A 25,883-nucleotide genomic window follows, 5' to 3' on the forward strand; every position below is an offset into this window, starting at 1 on the left:
AGGTGAAAATAGTAAACATGATATATGCCAAACACATCCCAAAGAGGGAGCGCAAGCGCGCACTAAGGGATGTCTACGCCGTAGAGCCTGTCGCCCCAAAGTTTAACCCATGGTCGGCTTGTCCGATCACTTTCAATCGTAGGGACCACCCAACCAGTATCTGTCACGACGGTTTGGCGGCCCTTGTACTCGACCCCATCATTGGTGGATACCATCTCACTAGAGTCCTTATGGACTGTGGCAACAGTCTCAACTTGATTTACCAAGACACTGTCCGTAAAATGGGCATTGACCCGTCACGAATCAAGCCTAGTAACACTACCTATACAGGAGTGATACCTGGCGTAGAGGCCCGCTGCACGAGCTCGTTAACATTGGAAGTGGTATTTGGCTCTCCAGATAACTTTCAAAGTGAAGACTTGATCTTCGTTATCGTCCCATTCCGCAGTGGTTATCATGCACTGCTCGGACAAACTGCTTTTGCCCGCTTTAATGCAGTCCCTCATTATGCTTATTTAAAGATCAAAATGCCTGGACCATGTGGCGTCATTACAGTCAATGGAAACATGGAGCGATCCCTCCGCATTGAGGAGCACACCGCGGCCCTAGCAGCCGAGGTACAAAATGGCCTCATCAAGCCGAATAGCTCATCGGTCATCAAGACCCATGACACCGCTAAGCGAGTCCAATCCACACTACATCATGACAGCTCGATCAACCCAGAGCTTAAATAGCAGTTCAGCCTCCATCGCTCGCCCGATAAGGTTTTGGCGTACGTACCGCGCATGCATAATTACACACTTAAAATACCTTCGGTAGCTGCGAAGGCATACTGCAGAAGAGGTCTATAGTACTGCTCGATCCTATTCGGACCTTAACCTTTTTTCTATTTTTTCTTTTTCTCTCTCTCTTTTACTAACAGGTTCATTAAAAACCTACCTACTCTACGGTTGTACAGGGGCTCCTTCGTGGGTTCCCCTTTTCTATAGACGACCATTGATTCCTCCTATCAAAGGATTTCTCACCAAGGAGAAACAACGCAGACGTGCAGCAGGGCACCATTGGGGATCTTCAAAACCACTTCTTATAGGCCCTGTGTAAAACTTTCCCTTGCATAAACTATCGGCATGTAAAATAGCCTTGATATTCACGGCATTATCTGTAATAGCACATGCCGACATATTAACCAGGATATAAAGGAAACAACTGATCACCACTCTCGTTTGGTACTTATTTATTTTGTCACCTGTATCCTCTCCTTACTTCAGATTGCCACATGTGCTTTAGCCTGGTCTTAACACCGGGAGATGTACGCGGCTCCGCACGCTTTCAAGTCCGAACACCTGTAGGGTACTCTTTGGCGTCCCGAATATTGCACTATATGCATCGGCTCCAAATCATGTCTTTGGTCTATAGTTGGGTTGCCCGGCTCCTATTCTTACCACCTTATGTTCCGCTTGTTCGGCTAAGGTAGTAAAGGGAGAACTACTACGATTGTATTTCCGGTTCATCCGGTCAAATACCTTAGTAGAGAAAGCCGGAAACTGACTGTCATGATAACACAAGGGCTAGTCGGCGATTCAGTGACTTACTACAAATCGTTAGTGATTTATGCCGTGTTATATGAGGGGCTAGTCTTCGTCCAGCCGTGTGGAAAAAGGCACCTTAGTTCGGATTGCCGCACACGCACAAGGGGCTAGTCCTTTGCCCCACCGTTAAACTCCTATGGCTAAGTGAAAGTAATAAAGCTGCATAGTCTGATTTCCTGGTTCACCCCGCAGACGCCTCCTCTATGGACCAAGACATTGGATAAAGTGTGGTCACACGTTATGCTGAACACCCCCATAGCATTTATGTGGGGGCTGAAGCCGACGACTGGCAACTTTCAGAATTAAATGGCCGCACAGGAGGAAAAACGCTTAAAAGCGCAAGTATATTACAAGCAAGGTATCATAACATTGTTTTTACAAACCCGCTCAGATCTAATCAAATATCACGTCCTTAGAACACTGGCCTCTACTATTCGGGCCCCTGCCAGAATGTCTTCAAAGTACCTCTCCGGCTTGCAGTGGTCCTTTCCCTCGGGTGGGCCTGCGGTCGCCACGTCGGTGGCCTTCATCTTCGCACAATGCATTTTGACACGGGTGAAGGCCATCCGAGCACCCTCTATCCAGGCCGAGCACTTCACAGCATCAATCTGGGGCAGCGTGTCGATGAGCCGCTTCTCCCAAACGAAGTAGCTACTGGGATGGGTTTGGCTTGCCAAAGCCGGACTATTAGATCCTTCATGGCCAACCCGGTCGCCCTGTGCAGCTCCATCAGCTGCTTCAGCTGGTCGTTTAAGGGTGTCGGGTGCTGCAGCGCAAGATACTGCGACCAGAATAGCTTCTCGGTCGAGTTCCGCCCCTGGGCTCGGAAGAACTGTGTGGCATCGGCAGCACTCCTCGGAAGATCAATAAATGCGTCCGGAGAACTCCATACTCAAGTAAGCATAGCATATCTTTGACCTCCAAAAATACTTTGCAAAAGAAAGGCCTTACCCGCTGCTATCTGCTTCGCCTAACGGATCTCCTCATGAGCACTCCGGGACTCGACCCACGCCTCTTTAGCTTCCTGGAGGGCTTTGGCAAGTTCGTATGATTGGGCCAAAGTCTTCTCCTGCAACCCCTCGCATTTGAGGATGGCGTCCTTCAGCTCCTGCTCAACTTTGGCCTCCCGAGCTTCATGTTGGCGGTGTGCGGCCTGCTCGATTTTCAGTTCTGCAGCCGCTTTGTCAGCGGCTGCCTTGTTTTCCTTCGCCTCTTGTTGGGCTTTGGCAAGGGCGCCTTTGAGGGCCCCGACCTCGGCTGCCCCAACTATGCTCATAATCATTACATGAGTTAGTCTCTGAGTATAACTACCACTTATGATATACAACTAAACTTGCATCTCATTGAACCGCTTGTTAACGCGAGCGATTTCTTCATCGGCCAACTTAAGCTTCCGAATGAGTTCAGAAACTTCTGTGGCCTGGGCGGTTGCCGCCAACAGGGAAGCATGTTACAATAAACAGAGAAGTATGTTAGCTTTCCCAAATTTTATGTGGATCCTCTGCCCGGTCTCTTTTACACCGGACAGTGCCTCAGGGGCTACTATCTGTATATAGGTATATTAATCTCCATATGGAAAAGCGTTTAGAGCATTACGTCGCATACCTCGAAGCCTGTCAGTAGGCTATGGAAGGCTTCATTCAGTTTGCTCTTAGCAGAGTGAACCTTTTCTACTACCGCACCCATCATGGTGCGGTGCTCCTCCATGATGGAAGCATGTTGCAATGCTTCCGTTAGAGTGTTCGGCGCCTCTGGATTAGTAGAGGTAGCCGATGGAGCTGACGCTCCTCCCTCCTCTTTCAAAGGGGGTTGTGCACCAGATCCGAAAGCCGCATTGGGCTTCGAAATGGTGTCCGGCTGGGGCCCGGATTGCTGAGGGTCCCCACCGTGGATCGTCATAGGGGTCGTGTCCCCTATGTTTTCGGCCAGGAGAGGCCCTCGCATGGAGGGCTGAAAGGCACATAATAAAAATGGACATGACGTTGTATTATGAGGTATGTGTTTTGATGACCGAAGTTTGTTCGGAGTCCCGGATGAGATCACGGACATGATGAGGAGTCTCGAAATGTTCGAGACATAAAGATTCATATATTGGAAGGCTACATTCAGACACCAGAATAGTTCAGGTTGTTTTGGAGTACCGGGGGTTACCGGAACCCCCTCCAGGAAGTTATTGGGCCTCATGGGCCTTAGTGGAGAAGAGAGCGGGCCAGCTAGGAGGTGGCGCGCACCCTCCTTGCTCCAATCTGAATTGGACAAGGGGAGGGGGCGGCGCCCCCCTCCTTCCTTCTCTCCTCCTCCTCCTTCTCCCCTTCTCCCACTTGGAATAGGAAAGCGGGGGGCGAATCCTACTAGGTTTGGAGTCCTAGTAGGACTCCTCCCCATGGCCTGCCTCCCCTCGTGGCCAGCCTCCTCCTCCCTCTCCTTCATATACATGGGGAGGGGAGCACCCTAGAACACACAAGTTTCTCTTAACCGTGTGCGGTGCCCCCCTCTACAGTTACACACCTCGACCATACCATCATAGTTCTTAGGCGAAGCCCTGCGCCGGTAACATCATCATCACCATCGCCACGTCATCGTGCTGACGGAACTCACCCTCGTCCTCAACTGGGTCAAGACCACGAGGGATGTCATCGAGCTGAATGTGTGCTGAAATCGGAGGTGCCGTACGTTCGGTACTTGATCGGTTGGATCACGAAGAAGTTCGACTACATCAACCGTGTTATTGAAACGCTTCCGCTCTCGGTCTACGAGGGTTCCGGACACACTCTCCCCTCTCGTTGCTATGCATCACCTAGATAGATCTTGCGTGATCGTATGAATTTTTTCGAAATTACCACGTTCCCCAACAGTGGCATCCGAGCCAGGTCTATGCGTAGATGTTTTATGCATGAGTAGAACACAAAGAGTTGTGGGCGATAATAGTCATACTGCTTACCACCAACGTCTTACTTTTATTCGGAAGTATTGTTGGATGAAGCGGCCCAGACCGACATTACATGACCGTGTTCATGAGACTGGTACTACCAACGTGCTTTTGCACATAGGTGGCTGGCGGGTGTCTGTTTCTCCAACTTTAGTTGAATCGAGTTTGACTATGGCCGGTCCATTTTTAAAGGTTAAAACAACACACTTGACGAAAAATCATTGTGGTTTTGAAGCGTAGGTAAGAACGGTTCTTGCTAGAAGCCCGTAGCAGCCACGTAAAACTTGCAACAACAAAGTACAGGATGTCTAACTTGTTTTTGCAGGGCTTGTTGTGATGTGATATGGTCAAGACATGACGTGATATAAATTGTTGTATGAGATGATCATGTTTTGTAACAAAGTTATCGACAACTGGCAGGAGCCATGTGGTTGTCGCTTTATTGTATGCAATGCAAACGCCATGTGATTGTTTTACTTTATCACTAAGCGGTAGCGATAGCCATAGTAACAATAGTTGGCGGGACGACAACGATGCTACGATGGAGATCAAGGTGTTACGCCGGTAACAATGGACATCATGGCGATGCTTCGGTGATGGAGATCATGAGCACAAGATGATGATGGCCATATCATGTCACATATTTTGATTGCATGTGATGTTTATCTTTTATGCTTCTTATTTTGTTTAGTACGGTGGTAGCATTATAAGATGATCCCTTACTAAAATTTCAAGGTATAAGTGTTCTCCCTGAGTATGCACCGTTGCAACAGTTCTTCGTGCTGAGACACCACGTGATGATCGGGTGTGATAGGCTCTACGTTCTCATACAACAGGTGCAAGCCAGTTTTGCACAAGAAGAATACTCGGGTTAAACTTGATGAGCCTAGCATATACAGATATGGCCTCGGAACACTGGAGACCGAAAGGTCGAGCGTGAATCATATAGTAGATATGATCAACATAGAGATGTTCACCATTGAAAACTACTCCATTTCACGTGATGATCGGACATGGTTTAGTTGATATGGATCACATGATCATTTAGATGACTAAAGGGATGACAGTCTAAGTGGGAGTTCTTAAGTAATATGATTAATTGAACTTTAATTTATCACGAACATAGTCCTGATAGTATTTTGCAAATTATGTTGTAGATCAATAGCTCGTGTTATAGCCTCCCTATGTTTTTTATATGTTCCTAGAGAAAACTAAGTTGAAAGATGATAGTAGCAAAGATGCGGACTGGGTCCGTGATCTGAGGTTTATCCTCATTGCTGCATAGAAGAATTATGTCCTTGATGCACCACTTGGTGCTAGACCTATTGTAGGAGCAGATGCAGACGTTATGAATGTTTGGATAGCTCAATATGATGACTACTTGATAGTTTAGTGCACCATGCTTTACGACATAGAACTGAGACTTCAAAGATGTTTTGAACGTCATGGAATATATGAGATGTTCTAGGAGTTGAAGTTAATATTTCAAGCAAATGCCAGAGTTGAGAGATATGAAGTCTCCAACAAGTTCTATAGCTATAAAGATGGAGGAGAATAGCTCAAGCAATGAGCATATGCTCAGATTGTCTGGGTACTACAATCGCTTGAATCAAGTGGCAGTTAATCTTCTAGATAAGATAGTGATTGACAGAGTTCTCTAGTCACCATCACCAAGTTACTAGAACTTCGTGATGAACTATAGTATGCAAGGGATGACGAAAACTATTCCTGAGCTCTTCATGATGCTGAAATCGACGAAGGTAGAAATTAAAAAAGAGCATCAAGTGTTGATGATTGACAAGACCACTAGTTTAAAGAAAAGGGCAAAGGGAAAGAAAGGGAACTTCACGTCGAATGGAAAGCAAGTTGTCACTCCCGTGAAGAAGCCCAAAGCTAGACCTAAGCCTGAAACTGAGTGATTCTACTGCAAAGGAAATGGTCACAGGAAGTGGAACTACCCCAAACATTTGGTGGATAAGAAGGATGGCAAAGTGAACAAAGGTATATTTGATATATAGGTTATTGATGTGTACCTTACTAGTATTCATAGTAGCCGCTGGGTATTTGTTACTTGTTCGGTTGTTAAGATTAATAACTCAAAATAGGAGTTACAGAATAAACAGAGACTAGTTGTGGGAGAAGTGATGATGTATGTTGGCAGTGGTTCCAAGATTGATATGATCATCATCACACCCCCCTATACTTTTGAGATTAGAGTTGAACCTAAATAAATATTATTTGGTGTTTGCATTAAAGCATGAATATGATTAGATCATGATTATTGCAATACAGTTATTCATTTAAGACTGGGAATTATTGTTATTCTATTTACATGAATAAAACCTTCTATGGTCATACACCCAATGTTGATGGTTTACTGAATCTCGATTGTAGTGATACATATATTCATAATATTGATGCCAAAAGATGCAAAGTTGACAATGATAGTGCAACTTATTTGTGGCACTGCCATTTAGGTCATATTGGTGTAAAGTGCATGAAGAAACTCCATGCTGATGGGCTTTTAGAATCACTTGATTATGAATCACTTGGTGCTTGCGAACCATGCCTCAATGGCAAGATGACTAAAATTCCGTTCTCCGGAACAATGGAACGAGCTACTGACTTATTGGAAATAATACATACTGATGTATGCGGTCCAATGAGTGTTGATTCTCGTGGCGGGTATCATTATTTTCTGACCCTCACAGATGATTTGAGAAGATATGGGTATATCTGCTTGATGAAACACAAGTCTGAAACATTTGAAAAGTTCAAAGAATTTCAAAGTAAAGTGGAGAATCATCGTAACAAGAAAATAAAGTTTCTACGATCTGATCGCAGAGGCGAATATTTGAGTTATGATTTTGGCCTTCATTAAAACAACGTGGAATAGTTTCACAGCTCACGCCACCTGGAACACCACAGCGTAATGGTGTGTCCGAACGTCGTAACCATAGTTTATTAGATTTGGTGCCATCTATGATGTCTCTTAGCGATTTACCACTATCATTTTGGGATTATGCATTAGAGATAACTGCATTCACTTTAAATAGGGCACTATCAAAATCCGTTGAGACGATGCCTTATGAACTGTGGTTTGGCAAGAAACCAAAGTTGTCGTTTCTTAAAAGTTTGGGGTTGCAATGCTTACGTGAAAAAGCTTCAACCTGATAAGCTCGTACCCAAATCGGAGAAATGCTTCTTCATAGGATACCCAAAGGAACCTGTTTGGTACACCTTATGTCGGTGTCAAAACCGGAGGATCTTGGGTAGGGGTCTCGAACTGTGCGTCTAAGGCTAATGGTAACAGGAGGCGGGGGATACAATGCTTACCCAGGTTCGGGCCCTCTCTATGGAGGTATTACCCTACTTCCTTCTTGATTGATCTTGATGAATATGAGTATTACAAGAGTTTATCTACCACGAGATCATAATGGCTAAACCCTAGAAGTCTAGCCTATGAGATTATGATTGTTGTGACTCTAACCCTAGAAGTCCAAACCCTCCTGTTTATATAGACATCGGGGGGGACTAGGGTTATACAAAGTCGGTTACAGAGAAAGGAATCTACATATCCGAATGGCCAAGCTTGCCTTCCACGCAAAGGAGAGTCCCATCCGGACACGGGACGAAGTCTTCTATCTTGTATCATCATAGCGCAAAAGTCCGGCCAATGTATATAGTCCGGCTGTCCGAGGACCACATAGTCCAGGACTCCCTCATTAGCCCCTGAACCAGGCTTCAATGACAATGAGTCCGCCATGTAGATTGTCTTTGGCATTGCAAGGCGGGTTCCTTCTCCGAATACTCCAACATAGTCTTCCGAACATAGGAAAAGTGTTCGGCTCTGCAAAACAAGTACCACACACAACCGTAGAGAGTATAATATTTCACGATTCTAATCCGCTGACAACTTTTTGTAGCTTGACATCACACAACTTCCCGGTCATTATTCGAACCATTTTTTAGCCTGCTACTCCGTATTTCGAGGTGCGGTTTTACTGGCATGTCTTGTCAAAGCAGAGATCATGTCCCCTTATCACGGGATTCTCATCAATACGAGCATGGGTAACCCAATCATGCCATCTGCACGGCGCTTGGGGAATAGGCGGATTTTAAGGTGAGGGGGAGGCGCATGACTTTTGTTGTCTTTATAAGGGGATAAGGATTCATCCTCGTTCACCCACGCCTTCTCCTTCCTCTACCCATCCATTGTCGAGCTCCAGTGCCCAAGCTCTAGCTTTCTCCACCCAAAAAAGTACTCCAACAATGTCCGGATCCGGAGCTGGAGGCAAGTGGATGGCCTCCTCCATCAAGAAGGAGGACATCAAGAAGCTCCGGGAGGCCGGGTACCTGGCCAAGGACATCGCTCATTGACTTCCAGCCAATGGACAAATCATCCCCACCCCGGAACCCCTGGAGAGGGTGGTGTTTCTCACCCATTTCGTCCGCGGGCTGGGATCCCCCCTCCACCCGTTCGTTCGCGGACAGATGTTTTACTATGGGCTAGACTTCCATGACTTGCTCCCAACTCCATCCTCAACATCTTGGAATTTATTGTTGTGTGTGATGCCTTCCTTCGCATCCCACCTCACTTCGACCTATGGCTGAAGACTTCCAATGTGAAGCCAAAGGTGGTGAGCGGCCAACAAGCGGAGTGCGGAGGCGCCATGGTGGGCAAAATGCCCAACGTCATCTGGACCGAAGGCTCCTTTGTGGAGACCGTGAAGGGGTGGCAATCAGGGTGGTTCTACATTACCGAGCCGCGTGGCACCAACTGGGCGGCGGCCCCTGAATTCTGATCCAGAGTCCCAATGCGGCTCAACTCCTGGCAAGAGAAGGGCATGTCATGGGGCTCTTCAAACAAGATGGTTGGGCTCCAGATGTGTGTCAAGAACATGATAAGCAAGAAAATCAAGCTTGTCAATGTGATCCAGGTTATGCTCTTCCGCCGGATCCTTCCATGCCAGTGCCGGACTTGCAATTTCTGGGAGTTCGACCCAACCAAGCACCAGACGCTGCTGGAGCTCTTCGGCATGACGCATAAAGACATCTAGAAGGTGCTTTTCAAGGCCGGCGAGGTACCACCACCCACGACCGAGGATCATGGGCTTAGCTCAAAACACCGGCCTAATCTGGTAAGTTCTTTCATGTTTTCAAGGTATATCCTTTACTAGCATATATGAGGGAGGAATCTAAGCCTCCCTACCAATTTTTTAGGCCTGGGTCGAGATAGCGGACCAGATTAACTGTCCGGCTCCGCTACCCGAAGATCTAGAAATGCCACTTCTGACGAAGATGCTGTTTCCGGCACCTTATGAGGTGCCGGAGTAGAAGGCCAAGAAAAAGGCCCCGGGGACTAGAAGTGGTCTCCGTCGCAAGGGCACTTCGGACATGACATCTGAAGACACCAAGACGCACTCCTCCACCAAAGACGACGAGGAAGATGAGGAGGAAGAAGAGATCCATCCCCTCCTGCTGGGGGGAGAAGGAAGAGGAAGGCCTCCACACATGGGGAGGCCGAGGCGTCCAAGAAGAGGAAAACTTCCCTTGCGGACAACTCCGCAGCAGCCACCAACAGCGGCGGGGAGTGGGAGCCCAGGGTCAAGCCCCTAGCCAACTCGTAAGTGTCCAGACAGAGTAATATATCTGGCATTTTTACTTTATTGTTTTTAATGTGCTGGATCATGCACTTGCAGCCCGGCCCAGACGAACATCACGCTGTCCTCCTCCTCGGAGGGATCGCTGGACCCGTTGGCGATGAACAGCGAGTCCTTTCTGACGGCCTCCTCCCCCAGGGCCGTGGACAACACCGAGGTGTTGTCTCGAAGGATCCCAAGACAGGGAGAGGATCAGGAGGCCATCCCGGTGGTGCCGGAGGGTGAAATCCCGGTTGCCAAACACATGGGGGGATAGACCCCTATGGACACCGACGATGGGGGCCGTATCCAATTCGGCCCTCAGCCGAATACAGCTCCGGAGACCCAAGTGGCTCCGGATTCAGGCTGGCCGCCTCTTTTGGACGAGGGGGCGAGCTAACTCCACCAGTGACCTCTGTCCATCCAGAGGCACCGGATAGATTACTGGAAGCGCTGCAAGGCGCTTCCATTGTGGAAGAACACCATACTCTTATGAGTACGATGATTGAGAAGGTCTAGTCCGCCAAAAATGGACTGACCAAAGCCTGCACTAGCCTTCTCATAGGCTTTGAGGTAAGTAATATAATTGTAAAATAATATCACAATGTAGACAGTAGCCCCTGATGCTCTGTTCGGTGTTCGGAAAGAAAAGCCGAACAGAGAATCAAAATAATTTTCACAGGAGTCTAACATAATATGTCTATGTGAATAAGCAGGCATCGCTGCTAGCTTCTGCCGCTCATACTATGGAGGTCTCCGGACTGAAGTAGAACCTGGAGCGGGCCAAGGAAGAGCTTGGCCTCATGAAGAAGCAGCTGGAAGAGAACAAAGGTATGCAGTAACCTGTGTGTATATTTAGGAAGGACAAATGGTTCGTACTGACTAAAATGTCATGAACTTTATTAGGGGCCACGACCGAGGTAGCGGCCCTCAAGAAGGCGTTAGCCCAGGCTGAGGACAAAGCGTCCAAGGAAAGTGCCACGCGCGAGAAGCAAGAGGCCCGGGTCAGCAAGGTCTAGCAAGAGCTCCAGGACACTGTCAAGAAGTACGAGTCCTTGGAGCGCGATTCTAAGACTCAAGAGTCTGAACTTGCCAAGGCCCGCCAGAGCACACAAGATGCTCGAGCCGAAGCCCAGGGCGCCCTCCAGGAGATCTAGGAAGCCAAGAAAATTACAGCAGGTAAGGCTTTCATTATGCAAAGCAGATATGTGAAGGAAACATTCCTATTACTTACCCAGATTTGGAGCTCTCCAGGGGCGTTGAAGGATCTGTCGCGCGGCATAGCATATGCTGCAGAATTTTATCGAGCCGAAGAAGGGAGCACTGCAGAGAAGAAGCTATTCTGGTCTCAATACCTTGGGCCAGAGCTTCCAGTGTCCCTTAGCGACCAGCTGAAATAGCTGGCCGAGCTGCATAAGGCGGCCGAACTAGCCATGAAGGACTTAATAGTCCGACTATGGCCTGCCGGGCCCATGCCCAGCAGCTACTTCAGACTCGTGAAGCGGCTTGTGAGTGCCAGCCCACGGCTTGAAGCCATCAAGCTATCGGTCTGCATTGAAGGTGCGCGGATGGCGTTTGCCCGCGCCAACGTGCATTGGGCGAAGATGGATGCCAAGAAGCTGATGACCGAGGGGCCACCTAAGGGCAAGGAGCACCGCCGACCCGAGCTATATTTTGATAGTGTCCTGGAGGGATCCCGCCTTGTGGCGGAGCAATGTGCCAAGGATATCATATTCTCGTGAAAACATTAATGTTATCCTGTCCTGTAATATTAAACATATCCGTTATGTAATATAATGTCTATTGGTTTAAAAAAATTACCTCCTGTGCGGCCGTTTATGAAATCTGAGAGTTGGCTAGTCATCGGCTTCTGCCCCCATGTAGATAGTATGGGGGTGTTCGGGATAAATATAAACACTCTTTACTCCAAATTTTGGTCCTTAAAGGAGGTGTTTAATGCAACGAACAAGGTAATCAGACTATATGGCTTTATCACCCTCACTTAGCCATAGGACTTTGACAATGAAAATTTTGGCGAAGCCCCTGGTATTCGGAAGACCGAACTTGGGGAGCTAGACATGCCTAATCAGATAAGAATCGATTCCTCGCATAAAGCGGAAAAAAACTCTAAGGATTTGAAGACCTCTCGAACAGCTGACCAACTCTCGCCGCATCATGACAGTCAGTCTTCGGCTTTCTCTACTGAGGTGCTCATCCAGAACAACCGGGACACAATCGCAGTAGTTCTCCCTTTACTACCCTAGCCAATAGAGGTGAACATAAGGTAGTAAGCACAGGAGCCGGGCAACCCAACTATTGACCAAAGACATGATTCGGAGCCGATGCATATAATGCTATAAGTTCAGGGTGCCGAACTATACTGTAAAAGTGTTCAGACTTTATTGCCGTGTTGCGGGGCGTGATGAAGCCCCTGGCGAAGTAATACGTACCAGAGTGTATAGGCGCAATTGATGAAACATACAAAGACAAGGAAAAAATCAAGTAATAAGCTGACGCTACAAATTATGTTCCATTGTAATTTCATTAATACGTCGAGGCGTACTTGTACAAGTAATGCGGTAAGCAAGTAAGGCTATTTAAAATGCCATGACCAAGGGCGAGCTGCATGCGGGTATTTAAAACAGGTATAACGATCATTAGCAAAGACCACCTAGGAATTCCCTTGTACGTCGAAGCCCCCTGCCTTCTTCGTGTGTCCGTCCCGTGATGGGACCGGTGATCAGGTTATCAGAAAAGCCTCGAGAAGAGAAAAAACTTGAAAGAAAAGAAAGAAAATGTGAAGGTATGCGGATCCAGGAGCGGTTGAGCCACATTATGGACCACAGTCTGGCTATGCCTCTGTCCCTGCCCATGGTACTTTGAGTGCGTAGTTATGTACGCATGGCACAAATTTCACCGCTTGATTGGGACTGGGACGGAGGCCGAATTGCTAGCTAAGCTTTGGATGAGCTGGACGGTCCTGCTGCAGAGTAGTTTGGACTCGCTTGACGGTGTCCGGGGGCTTTACTGCCGAATTGAGGTTCTACCTAAGAAGGCTACTCTGTACTTCTGCTGCAAGGGCCATGGTGTGCTCCTCAGTACAGACGGAGCGCTCCGTATTTCCATTGACTGTTATAACACCACGAGGTCTGGGCATCTTGAGCTTTAGGTAGGCATAGTGCGGTGCCGCATTGAATCGAGCAAATGCAGTTTGTCCGAGCAGTGCATCATAGCCACTGCAGAAGGGGATGATATTGTAGATTAACTCTTTGCTTCAGAAATTATCCGGGGATCCGAAGACCACTTCCAGTGTGATTGAGCCTGTACAATAGGCCTCTACACCTGGTATGACACATTTAAACGTGGTTTTTGTGGGCTTGATCCTTGAGGGATCGATACCCATTTTGTGCACTGTATCCTGATAGAGCAGGTTCAGGATGCTGCCACCATCCATGAGGACTCGCGTGAGATGGAATCCATCAATAATTGGGTCAAGGACTAGTGCGGCTGAACTTCCTTGACAGATACTGGTCGGATGGTCCCTACGGTCGAAGGTGATCGGACAGGAGGACCATGGGTTAAATTTTGGGGCGACTGGCTCCATCGCGTAGACGTCCCTGAGTGCATGCTTGCGCTCCTTCTTGGGGATATGTGTGGCGTATATCATGTTCACCGTTTTAACTTGGGGGGGGGGGATTTCTTCTGTCCCACTGTGTTCAGTGGTCGGGATTCCTCATCATCGTCCTTGCTTTGCGACCCTTTCTCCTTATTCTCGGCATTTAACTTGCCGGCCTGTTTGAAAACCCAACATTCCCTGTTGGTATGATTGGCTGGTTTATCCGGAGTGCCATGGATTTGGCATGGTCGATCTAGTATGCGGTCCAGACTAGACGGGCCCGGATTGTTCCTTTTAAATGGCTTCTTCCGCTAGCCGGACTTAGAGCCGCTGAATCCGGCGTTGATTGTCGTGTCTTCGGTACTATCACCATTGTTTCGATGCTTATGTCTATTGCGCCGGGGCTTGCCGTTGCTGTTTCTGGCTCCAGAAGTGCCAGGTTCGCTTGTATTGTTGTTACTATGGGCTAGCCAGCTGTCTTCGCCCGCACAGAATCGGGTCATGAGTACCGTAAGGGCTGACATGGACTTCAGTTTTTCCTGGCCAAGGTGTCTGGCCAGCCATTCGTCGCGGATGTTGTGCTTAAAGGCCGCTAGGGCTTCGGCGTCTGGACAGTCGATGATCTGGTTCTTTTTAGTTAGGAATCGAGTCCAAAATTTCCTGGCTGACTCTCTGGGTTGTTGGATTATATGACTTAGGTCATCGGCATCCGGAGGTCGCACATATGTGCGTTGGAAGTTGTCGAGGAAGGCGCCCTCCAATTCCTCCCAGCTGCCAATGGAGTTTTCGGGCAGACTGTTTAACCAGTATCTAGCTAGTCCCTTGAGTTTGAGCGGGAGGTATTTGATGGCATGAAGATCATCGCTGCGGGCCATATGAATGTGGAGAAGAAAAATCCTCAATCCACACCGCGGGGTCTGTTGTGCCATCGTATGATTCGAGTATTACGGGTTTAAACCCTTCTGGGAAATCTTGTCCCATTACTTCGTCGGTGAAGCAGAGGGGGTGTGCGGCGCCTCTATATCGGGCCAAGTCATGACGTAGTCCAGATGGAGCTCGTCTGCGGTTTTTAGCCCGGACGTGGTTATGTTTCTCATGTTCTACCAGATGGCCGTCGTCGCGCGTTGAGGCGCGCCCCCGTGATCCATAGATTGATCTTGTCTGACCTGCTCTCTTTTCCAAATCGCATCGCAGTTAATGTGTATATCCTCGAGCCGTTGTATTTCTGTTTGTTTGGCAAGGTAGTGCGGGCTGATATTCGGCTTGAGGTGACGGTTTGTCCCGGCCACGTGGTGGTCGGTCAGCCGTATTGTACCTTGGTAGGACGGGCTCCGGTGCCTCATCATCGAACTGTGGAAACAATTTGCGCTTCGGGTAGCTTTTGGTTGGGCACTCGAGGCCATATTCCCCAGCTACCAGGACGTCAGTCCACTTTTCATTGATCAGATCTTGATCAGCTTGAAGCTGCTATTTCTTCTTTTTCAGGCTTCTTGCAGTGGCAATTAGCTGACGCTTAAAGCATTCCTGTTCGGCGGGCTCTTCAGGCACGATGAATTCTTCGTCACCGAGGCTAACCTCGTCCTTGGAGAGCGGAAGGTAGTTGGTATCCTCCGAGTCTTCGTTCATGGCCTGTTTGCCAGAGCTAACTCGCCCATCATCCCGTTCCTCCTGTTCGGAGGTTGGCTCAATGGGGTCTTCATTTTTTTCGGCACCGTCCAGAGTGTTGTCCTCTTTTTTGATGGTATTGCTATTTTTACTGCGGCATGGCTTAGAGCGGCGCCGCTGACGTCGGTGCTTCGGCCATATCTCAGGAGGCTTATCCTCGACTGGATTTTCATCGTTGCCATTGTTTTCTTTGGGTGTATCCACCATGCATATGTCATACGAGGAGTTGGCTGTCCAACACCCTGTAGGCAGTGGTTCCTAATCCTCTCTGGCATCGTCGTCCATACTGTCGATGTCTTCGGATTCGTAGTGAAGCATGTCGGTTAAGTCGTCGACAGTGGTTATAAAGTGGGTGGTGGGTGGGAAACGAAGTTCTTCGTCGTCCGCTTCCCATTCAGACCAGACATAGTTCGGCCGAGAATCCCCTGACAGGAAGAGAGATTTCAATGAATTTTACACGTCACCAAAAGGTGAGTGCTGGAAGATGTCCGCGGAGCTGAACTCCAACACTGGCGCCCCAATTAGGTTCAGTGGACATGGATGCATGCGGTCCGAAATTCATGGCCGGAGACGAGTCCGGGGTTCCAGTGACACAAGCCCTGGTCGATTTTGGGTCTGTGTGCGGCTCGAGCTCCGCCGAGTCTGTGGCCTCCGTGGCGGGGTTAAGCTTCCCGTCTTTGAACGACACAGTCCGCTCCGGCTCTAGGGCCAGCGCGGTTACAGGTGCTATATCCTGCGTGTGGCCCGATGACAGATCTAGGTCATGTTAATCATAGTGGCCAGGGACGGCCGTCATGGGCTCGAATCCGTCGAAGATCAAGTCTCCGCGGACATCGGCCACAAAATTCAGGCTTCCGAATCTGACCTGACGGCCAGGGGCGTAGCTATCGATCTGCTCTAGATGACCAAGCGAGTTGACCCGTAGTGCGAAGCCACCAAATACGACGAACTGTCCGGGGAGGAAGATCTCCCCCTGGACCATGTTTTTGCCGATGATTGATGGAGCCATCAAGCCTATCTTCGATGACACAGCGGTCCTCTCAATGAAAGCACCAATGTCGGTGTCAAAACCGGTGGATCTCGGGTAGGGGGTCCCGAACTGTGCGTCTAAGGCTAATGGTAACAGGAGGCGGGGGACACAATGTTTACCCAGGTTCGGGCCCTCTCTATGGAGGTAATACCATAATTCCTGCTTGATTGATCTTGATGAATATGAGTATTACAAGAATTGATCTACCACGAGATCATAATGGCAAAACCCTAGAAGTCTAGCCTATGAGATTATGATTGTTGTGACTCTAACCCTAGAAGTCCAAACCCTCTGGTTTATGTAGACACCGGGGGGGACTAGGGTCATACAAAGTCGGTTACAGAGAAAGGAATCTACATATCTGAATCGCCAAGCTTGCCTTCCACGCAAAGGAGAGTCCCATCCGGACATGGGACGAGGTCTTCTATCTTGTATCTTCATAGCCCAATAGTCTGGCCAATGTATATAGTCCGGCTGTCTGAGGACCCCTTAGTCCAGGACTTCCTCACCTTCTATCACAGATCCGAAGGCAAGATATTCGTTGCTAAAAATGGATCCTTTCTAGAGAAGGAGTTTTCTCTCGAAAGAAGTGAGTGGGAGGAAAGTAGAACTTGATGAGGTAATTATACCTTCTCCCTAATTGGAAAGTAGTTCATCACAGAAATCAGTTCCAGTGATTCCTACACCAACTTGTGAGGAAGCTAATGATGATGATCATGAAACTTCAGATCAAGTTACTACTGAACCTCATTGGTCAACCCGAGTACGATCCGCACCATAGTGGTACGGTAATCCTATTCTGGAAGTCATGTTACTAGACCTTAATGAACCTACGAACTATGAGGAAGCGATGATGAGCCCATTCCGTGAAATGGCTTGAGGCCATGAAATCTGAGATGGGATCCATGTATGAGGACAAATTGTGGACTTTGGTGGACTTGCCCGATGATCGGCAAGCCATTAAGAATAAATGGATCTTCAAGAGGAAGAAGGACGCTGATAGTAGTGTTACTATCTACAAATCTCGACTTGTTGCAAAAGGTTTTCGACAAGTTCAATGAGTTGACTATGATGAGACTTTCTCACCCGTAGTGATACTTAAGTTTGTCCGAATCATGTTAGCAATTGCTGCATTTTATGATTATGAAATTTGGCAGATGGATGTCAAAACTACATTCCTGAATGGATTTCTTGAAGAAGAGTTGTATATGATGCAACCAGAAGGTTTTGTCGATCCAAAGGGTGCTAACAAAGTGTGCAAGCTCCAGCAATCGATTTATGGACTGGTGCAAGCCTCTCAGAGTTGGAATAAATGCTTTGATAGTGTGATCAAAGCATATGGTTTTATACAGACTTTTGGAGAAGACTGTATTTACAAGAAAGTGAGTGGGAGCTCTGTAGGATTTCTAATATTATATGTGGATGACATATTGTTGATTGGAATGATATAGAATTTATGTATAACATAAAGGGATACTTGAATAAGAGTTTTTCAATGAAAGACCTCGGTGAAGCTGCTTACATATTGGGCATCAAGATCTATAGAGATAGATGAAGACACTTGATAAGATTTATTCAATGAGTAAATACCTTGACAAGTTTTTGAAAGAGTTCAAAATGGATCAGTCAAAGAAGGAGTTCTTGTCTGTACTACAAGGTGTAAAGTTGAGTAAGACTCAAAGGCCGACCACATTCATAGGCTCTACAATGTATGTTGTGTTGTGTACCAGACCTATTGTGTACCTTGCCATGAGTTTGGCAAGGGGGTACAACAGTGATCTAAGAGTATATCACTAGACAACGGTCAAAATTATCCTTAGTGAGGACTAAGGAAATGTTCCTCGGTAATGGGGGTGATAAAGAGTTCATCGTAAAGAGTTATGTTGATGCAAGCCTTTACACCGATCCAGATGACTCTAAGTCTCAATCTGGGAGCAATTAGCTAGAGTAGATCTATGCAGATTATTGTAGACATAGAATATTTGCAAAATACATATGGCTCTGAATGTGACAGACCCGTTGACTAAACTTCTCTCATAAGCAAAACATGATCACAACTTACTACTCTTTGGGTGTTAATCACATAGCAATGTGAACTAGATTATTGACTCTAGTAAACCCTTTGGGTGTTGGTCACATGGCGATGTGAACTATGGGTGTTAATCACATACAGATGTGAACTATTGGTGTTAAATCACATGGCGATGTGAACTAGATTATTGAGTCTAGTGCAAGTGGGAGACTGAAGGAATTATGCCCTAGATGCAATAATAAAGTTGTTATTTATATTTCCTTATATCATGATAAATATTTATTATTCATGCTAGAATATTATTAACCGGAAACTTGGTACATGTGTGAATACATAGACAAAACATAGTGTCCCTAGTATGCCTCTACTTGACTAGCTCGTTAATCAAAGATGGTTATGTTTCCTAACCATAGACATGTGTTGTCATTTGATGAACGAGATCACATCATTAGGAGAATGGTGTGATGGACAGGACCCATCCGTTAGCTTCGCATTATGATCGTTACAATTTCATTGCTACTGCTTTCTTCATGACTTATACATGTTCCTCAGACTATGAGATTATGCAACTCCCGAATACCGAAGGAACACCTTGTGTTCTATCAAACGTCACAATGTAACTGGGTGATTATAAAGATGCTCTGCAGGTGTCTCCGAAGGTGTTTGTTGGGTTGGCATAGATCGAGATTAGGATTTGTCACTCCGTGTATCGGAGAGGTATCTCTGGGCCCTCTCGGTTATGCTCATCACTATGAGCCTTGCAAGCAATGTGACTAATGAGTTAGTTGCAAGATGAAGCATTATGGAATGAGTAAAGGGACTTGCCGGTAACGAGATTGAACTAGGTATGATGATACCGATGATCGAATCTCGGGCAAGTAACATACTGATGACAAAGGGAACAATGTATGGTGTTATGCGGTTTGACTGATAAACATCTTCGTAGAATATGTAGGAGCCAATACGAGCATCCAGGTTCCGCTATTGGTTATTGACTGGAGATGTGTCTCGGTCATGTCTACGTAGTTCTTGAACCCGTAGGGTCCGCACGCTTAACATTTGATGCCAATTTGTATTATGAGTTATGTGTTTTGATGGCCGAAGTTTGTTCGGAGTCCCGCAGGAGATCACGAACATGACGAGGAGTATTGAAATGTTCGAGACATAAAGATTCATATATATGGAAGGCTACATTCGGACAGCGGAATGGTTCGGGTCGTTTTGGATAAGTTTCGGAGTACTGAGGGTTACCGGAACCCCCTCCGGGAAGTTAGTGGGCATCATGGGCCTTAGTGGAGAAGAGAGAGGGCCGGCCAGGAGGTGGCGCGCGCCCCCCTTGCCCCAATCCGAATTGGACAAGGGGAGGGGGCGGCGCCCCCCTCCTTCCTTCTCTCCTCCTCCTCCTCCCCCCTTCTCCCACTTGGAATAGGAAAGGTGGGGGCCGAATCCTACTAGGTTTGGAGTCCTAGTAGGACTCCCCCCATGGCGCTCCTTCCCTCTTGGCCGGCCTCCTCCTCCCCCTCCTTTATATACGTGGGGAGGGGGCACCCTAGAACACACAAGTTTCTCTTAACCGTGTGCGGTGCCCCCTCCATAGTTACACACCTCGATCATACCATCGTAGTGCTTAGGCGAAGCCTTGCTCGGGTAACATCATCATCACCGTCACCACGCCGTCGTGCCGACGGAACTCACCCTCGTCCTCAACTGGATCAAGAGCACGAGGGACGTCATCGAGCTGAACGTGTGCTGAAGACGAAGGTGCCGTACATTCGTTACTTGATCGGTTGGATCGTGAAGAAGTTCGACTACATCAACCGCGTTATTGAAACGCTTCCGCTTTTGGTCTATCAGGGTACGTGGACACACTCTCCCCTCTCGTTGCTATGCATCACCTAGATAGATCTTGCATGATAGTAGGATTTTTTTTGAAATTACTACGTTCCCCAACAATACCTCCCAAAATTATATTTATCTTTTATTTAAGCTTTCAGCTCTGGCACCGCTACAAATGCCAACTTCCCTCTATGAAGGGACTATCTATTTAATTTTATGTTATTTTACTTTTATGTTGAGTCATCACCTTCTCAAACAAGCACCAGACCTGAGAGCATCCTCATGCATTGTGTATAGTTAATGTTGAATGCATCATGACTGGATCTCTTCTACCATAAGTTACAATGTTTAGTCATTGCTTGAACTTTAGGGGTGCTCTGCATTTATATTTTGCGGTCTCAGAAAGGGCTAGCGAGATACTACTATTGTCATATTATATCATGATTGTTTTGACAAAGTGTTGGAATTTGAGATATCTTATTATTGGTTGCTAGTTGATTATGCCATTTATATGAGTTAATATTATTTCAAAGAGTTATTCTTTGCATGGTTAGTTATGATCTTTGCTGAAAATCTTGGTGCTATTTAAGCATATATATAAACACAAGGACGAAAGAGTTTGTAAAAGTTTTTCTTTATCACTTTCAGTTTATCAGCTGAATTGTTTGAGGACAAGCAATGGGTTAAGCTTGGGGGAGTTGATACGTCCCCATCGTATCTAATTCTTCCTAACACTTCTGGTCTTGTTTTGGACTCTAATTTGCATGATTTGAATGAAGCTAACCCGGACTGACGTTGTTTTCAGCAGAACTACCATGGCGTTATTTTTATGCAGAAATATAAGTTCTCGGAATTGGACAAAACTTTTGGAGAATTATTTTGGAAGAAATAAAACATATTGGAACCAAAACATATTGGAACCAAGACCCACTAGAGGGGGCCCTAGCTGCCCACTAGGCACCAGGGCATGCCACCCCCCTCTGGCGCCCCGGTGGGTGATGGGGCCCATGAGGCTCTGCTGACCCTTATTCCAACTCTATAAATTCCTATTTTTGGAGAAAAATAGGATAAGAAGTTTCATCTTGTTTTATGATACAGAGCCGCCGCCACCCCCTGTTCTTCATTGGGAGGACAGATCTGGAGCCCGTTCGGGGCTTCGGAGAGGGAGATCTTCAGTCTTCGTCATCACCGATACAATCATCTCGGCGTCTGGCTCGGCCTCGGACATTGAGAATCTCGGTTTTTAAATCCTCGTAAATTCACTCACCCGAAAATCGTGAAACTTGGCATGGTGTCACGACATGGCACATATATGTCGTGGAAAAAATTCCATTAAGTTTTATTACAAGCCTCTTACAAATCGGAGCTTCTCTCAAGAAGCCTCGTGGTTCCGATAGGGAAATGTGTCCTCCTTGTGGGCGAAACGATAATCGTTGCCTCTTCCCGCCTTGTATTATTTTCTACATGCAACATAAAATGACAGGATATCTGTGATGGAATTTAAAATTATTCAGGGTTTGTTTGGCCTTTTTATACATTAATTGAGTTTCCCAGACATTTAATTTTCATAATTCAAATCTAAACTACAAATACGTGCTCCAATGCACCAAAATGGCTAGAAAAATCATACATGTGTCCTTGGGTGCATGTTTAGGTTCCTTACAAGGAACGGGAATGAAATACAACCATCTCGGCGTCCTGGCTCAGCCTCAAAGATTGGGAATCTTGGTTTTTAAATCTCCATAAATCCAAAACTCAGCAGAAAATCATGAAACTTGGCATGGTGTCACGACATGGAACATATATGTCACCAGAAACTCGCCGGAAACTCTATCACTTCGGGACTAATTTCATATGATGCTTTTGATAGCTCAAACAAATTTAAGTGAAGATCATGAGCTTAAATTTTTTCTTCTCTCAAAATAATATACGTGAAGCATGAGAAAATTTCTTCAAAAATTTACTAACCTTCAAATAAATCTAAGTGAACCATGAGACTATCTCTTAAAAAAATTATTAAAGCACACCGTGCTCAAAAAGATATAAGTGAAGCACTAGAGCAATTCCATAGCTAAAAAAATTAAGTGAAGCATAGAGAGCAATTCTAACAAATCATAGCATAATTTTGGATCTCTCAAATAGGTGTGTTCATCAAGGATAGATGACACAAACTAAAAATCAAAACAAGCAAAGACTCATGTAATACAAGTCGCTGCAAGCAAAACTCATGATATGTGACGAATAAAAATATAGTTCCAAGAAAAATACCGATGGCCATTAGAAGAAAGAGGGGATGCCACTTGGGGCATCCCCAAGCTTAGCTGCTTGTTTCTATTTGTATAATAACTTGGGGTTCCATGGGCATCCCCGAGCTTAGGCTATTCTTACTCCTTATTCCTTCATCCATTGTGATCTCACCTAAAACTTTAAAACTTCAATGACACAAAACTCAACAAAACCTTCATGAGATCCGTTAGTATAAGAAAGCAAATCACTACCCTAACTATTGTTGCAAACCCATTAATATTTTATTTTTGCATTATATCTATTGTATTCTAACATTACTATGGCTTACACCCCCCCCCCAATACAAACCATAGATTCATCAAAACAAGCACACAACGCAAAGAAATCAGAATCTATCAAAAACAGAACAGTCTGTAGCAATCTGAAAACTTCGTATACTTATGTAAATCAAAAATTTCTGAACAATTAGAAAGATGTAGGCAATTTGTATATCAATCTTGTGTAAAAAATCAGAAGCTTTCGTCACTTCCATGATTTTTGAAAAATATTTTACTGGACACAAAAGTTTCTATTTTCCAACAAGATCAAATAAAGTATCACCAAACATAATCCCAAAGGCTTTACTTGGCACAAACACTAATTAAAACATAAGAAACACAATCATAACAGAGGCATAATTGTGTAAACACTCAAGAACAGAAAGAAAACGACAAAAATATAATTTATTCATTGGGTTGCCTCCCAACAAGCGCTATCATTTTATGCCCCTAGCTTGGAACAATGCATAGATTCAAGTATTGTCATCTTTGGTTTCCAACTCCTCAATAAAACACTTAGAATTCTTCAAAGAGTTAGCATACAAATTTTCAATAACAATACTCTTAGGAACAAAGTTGAAAATTGGGGTGAATACTAATCATCTTAAGATCTTCTTTTTTATTATTAGAAATTGCACCCTTGTTTTTAGTGACTCGAGTAATCTTGCCAATTTTTACATGAGTTTTTTCAATAGTTTTACGAAAGCAAAAGTCGTGCTTAGATTACTAAAAATTTCTTCCAACTTATCAATTCTAACAGGGCTCTCCTCTATTCTTTCGTTGAATGCGGGTACTTTTTTTAGTACTTTAAGAGCATCTCCCGCTTTTGACCCGATTCTATTGGCAAGATTGTGCATCCTTTTATCTAATTTTTCAATGTTTTCTTCAGTGAGCATTTTCTTTTCAATAGCATCTAGCATTTCCATAACATGCTCGAGAGTTAAAGTAGAGTCATTAATCATAAGAGGTGGTGAACCCACAAGATTTCCCATAGCATTAAAATCATCTAGAAAGGACACATGAAGAAATTCCCACCTTAATAGTATCAATGACGAATCTATACGAAGCAGTGATACCCACATAAAAACAGTGAAGAAGAACAACGGTAGATTGCTTAAGAACAAATCTATTATGGGTATTGCTAATCCTATACAAAGCATCTTTCAGATTTTCCCCTCACCTTTGTTTAAAATTAATAACCTCATTCTCGGGAGTGCATGCAATAGAGGAAGAATTATCCATAACAGCCAAAGTGGCAAACCAAATTATATGCAAAAACACATCAGATGAGAAAAAGCCGAACGAAAAAGAGGGCGAATAAAACAACAATTTTTTGTGAAGTGGGGGAGATGAAAACGAGAGGCAAATGGAAAATAATGTAAATTTCAGGGAGATGAGATTTGTGATTAGGAAACTGACAGATGTTGATGATGTCTCCCCGGCAACGACACCATAAATTCCTTTTGATGTGCTTGAACTACGTCGATGTTTCCCCAAAGAGGAAGGGATGATGCAGCACAACTACAGTAGGTATTTCCCTCAGTTATGAAACCAAGGTATCAATCCAGTAGGAGAACAAAGAAACTATTAAGAAACCGTACCTGCACACAAAGAACAACTAGTTGCAACCCAACGTGTTAAAGGGGTTGTCAATCCCTTTCGGGTAACAGTGCCAGAAATTGTCAAGTTGACGGGATAAAAATTGTGATAGATTGAATAAATAGATCTTGATAAAATGCGAAATAAAAGATGCAAATAAAAAGTGCAACAAGGTATTTTTGGGTTTTTGGAATAATACATCTGAAAATAAAAGAGAATAAAAATAGTTCTCGAAGGCAAATATGATGAAGAATAGACCCGGGAGGGGTGTAGATTTCACTAGTGGCATCTCTCAAGAAAATAGCATACGGTGGTAAAACAATTTACTATTGGGCAATTGTTAGAACTTCAAATAATCATGACGATATCTAGGCAATAATCATTATATAGGCATCACGTCCAAGATTAGTAGACCGACTCCTGCATGCATCTATTACTAATACTCCACACATCAACCGCTATCAAGCATGCATCTAGTGTATCAAGTTCATGGAGAAACGGAGTAATGCAATAAGAATGATGACACGATGTAGACAATATCTATTCATGTAGGAATAGACCCCATCTTGTTATCCTTAATAGCAGCGATCAATACATGTCTTGCTCCCCTTCTGTCACTGGGAGAGAATACCGCACGATCGAACCCATCACAAAGCACCTCTTCCCATGGCAAGAAAAATCGATCTAGCTGGCCTAAATAAACCAAAGATTCGAATAAGAAATACGAGGCTATAAATAATCATGCATATAAGAGATCAGAAGAAGACTCAAATAACTTTCATGGATAAAATAGATCTGATCATAAACTCAAAGTTCATTGGATCCCAACAAACACACCGCAAAAAGATTTACATCAAATAGATCTCCAAGAGACCATTGTATTGAGAATAAAAAGGGAGAGGGGAAGCCATCTAGCTACTGCCTACGGACCCATAGGTCTACAATGAACTACTAACGCATCATCGGAGAGGCTCCAATGAGGATGATGAACCCCTCCGTGATGGTGTCTAGATTGGATCTGGTGGTTCTGGAACTTGCGGCTGGAATTGTGTTTCGTTGACTCCCCTAGGGTTTTTGGATTTTTGGGGTATTTATGGTGCGAAGAGGCGGTCCCCTTGGAGCCCCCCTCTGGTTCATCTTCCGCCCATCGTGTTCCTTCTGGTCCAGAAAATTCTCCAAAAAATTTCGCTGCGTTTGGACTCCGTTTCATATTGATTTTCTACGAAGTAAAAAACAAGCAAAAAACAACAACTGGCGCTGGGCACTATGTCAATAGGTTAGTCCCCAAAAATAATATAAAGTTTCTATAAAATGATTCTAAAACATCCAAGAATGATAATATAATAGCATCAAACAATCAAAAATTATAGATATGTGAGAG

This window comes from Triticum dicoccoides, chromosome 4B, assembly GCF_002162155.2.
Source record: "Triticum dicoccoides isolate Atlit2015 ecotype Zavitan chromosome 4B, WEW_v2.0, whole genome shotgun sequence".
Taxonomy (NCBI): domain Eukaryota; kingdom Viridiplantae; phylum Streptophyta; class Magnoliopsida; order Poales; family Poaceae; genus Triticum; species Triticum dicoccoides.